General features: G+C 60.1%; 1 pseudogene across 1 annotated transcript; it reads left to right on the plus strand.

The window, feature by feature from the left end:
- The first annotated feature begins 996 nt into the window (after positions 1-996).
- On the plus strand, positions 997-1,593 carry LOC147659457 (homeobox protein Hox-A3 pseudogene; annotated as a pseudogene). The gene has a single exon (XR_015307241.1). The product of XR_015307241.1 is annotated as a homeobox protein Hox-A3 pseudogene (transcript).
- The last annotated feature ends 422 nt before the right edge of the window (positions 1,594-2,015 follow it).

Raw genomic sequence — 2,015 nt, forward strand, 5'->3', positions numbered from 1 at the left:
TAGTGTGAGTGGTGTTTTTAGGTCGAGCTGATGTGGCATTCATGCGAAGCATGAATGCATCAGCTCGACAACTTATGCTGCTCGTATTTAGGAGAGTGGACAGCTATCAGACGCGCGCTTTCCCATTGTCAGATTTCACCTCGGGAGCGCGCGTCTGATAGCTGCGCATGGGCGGTGCAAGCCCTGGCTCTCACACAGACACAGGCAGCCCTCACCCCTCTGCATGCACGCACGCACTCACACACACACTCACACAGGCGCGCGCATGCACACGGCACACATACAGGCACACGGCTCACTATCCCCCGCCTCGCATTCTCTCTCAATCACACACAGTCACGCATGCGCACACACATTCCCTCGTGCACACACGCGCGCTCACACCCCCCCTCCTTCCCTCCCCTCCCCTCCCCCACAGGCATACACACAGGCACGCACGCACTTGACATCAGCCCTGGGCCCCACTCACCGACTGCGCTCTTCCGGCGGGGCTCCTCTCGCGCTCCGCTCCTCGCGTCTCCTCTTTGAAATCGGGGCTCCCTCAGGTCAGAGGAGCCCCGCAACAGGCGCCACACTCCTCCTTCTCCCCGGCCCCCTCCTGGGGACCCGGGCTACTCCGGACCGGCAGGGCGCTCCATGCGCTGGACCTCTGGAGGCGGGACTTCCGGTCGGCCGCTAGCGGATTGGCCGGCCGGCCGGCCAAAAGCTTCCGGGTCGCCGCGGGCAGCGCGGCGGCGCCCTATCACTTCCCAGCATGCTGATAAGTTGAAACGCAAACGGAGGGGTGTCACCAGGTCTTCATTCAACAAAACAAGCGAAGCTTTATGTAAACACGTGCGGGCATTGACAACGATCCTATGGCGGACACGGCGCACGCCTCTTCGGCCCGCGCGGCTTGCAGCCCCCGCCAGTGGGAGGGGCGGCCCTGGGGAGCGCGGGCGCTGGGCCCGCGACGGCCTCCAGCACCAGCGAGACCACGTAACCGAGAGGTGCCAATGTTACTCTTCACGGGTGTCAAGACCCTGTCAGTTTCTGAAATAAATATTGGGAAACAACGAAATGCAAAAGGCGACTTACTACGACAGCGCTGCAGTCTACGGTGGTTACCCCTACCAGGGAGCAAATGGTTTCGCTTACAATGGTGCTCAGCCGCAGTACCCCCAGCCCTCCCCGCTCGCGGAGAGCGAGTACCACCGGCCGGCCTGCTCCCTGCAGTCCCCCGGCGGCCCCCTGCCCCACCACAAGGCCAATAACGTCAGCGAGAGTTGTATGAGGGGCCTGGGGGGCCCGGCCAGCCAGCAGCAGTCCGTGCACCTCCCGGAGCCACAGGACCAGCTCCAGCCCCCGCAGGAGCCGGGGCCACCGCCCTCCGTCTCCCCGCCACAGCATGCCGGCGGCAGCCCGGCCTCCTCCACGAAGGCCTCCGGCGGCCTGGCCTCACCCACCGCCTCCAAGCAGATCTTCCCGTGGATGAAGGAGTCCCGCCAGAACCCCAAACCGAAGACCGGCAGCTCCAGTTCAGGTGAGGGCCGCTTATCTCTTCTTAAACAAACTTACACTCTTCTGTGGGCCACGTGTGAGAGGCCTCACTAATGCCCGGAGCGTGGTGGCTCCCTGTGGCGTGCAGGCTGTGTGAGGTGTGTAACCGGTGGCTGAAGTGTTTGACTTATGGGTGCATGCCTCTGTCTGGGGATAAGTGGGCAAACATGCCAATGAGACAATCCAAAATCCATAACTCATGTGTAATTGGTTCTTTGCATCATACACCAATTGTGAACTTAAATTCAACTTTTGCATGTCAGGTTTCACTAGGACTTGGAGAATGCTGCCACATGTAAACGCAAAGATGAAACCAGCGACACTTTGGTGCCAACAGTGTCAAAAGCTGGTACCTATGGAAACGCTAAATTCTATCCAAATGCCCCGCCTGGACCTCAGTCACGACCGAGTTTCTATTGATCCACCGTCATTCACACAAATGGCCAGGGAAGCTTTCTGTAAACTTTGAAGTATTG

This window comes from Lissotriton vulgaris, unplaced genomic scaffold, assembly GCF_964263255.1.
Source record: "Lissotriton vulgaris unplaced genomic scaffold, aLisVul1.2 SCAFFOLD_14705, whole genome shotgun sequence".
Lineage (NCBI taxonomy): Eukaryota > Metazoa > Chordata > Amphibia > Caudata > Salamandridae > Lissotriton > Lissotriton vulgaris.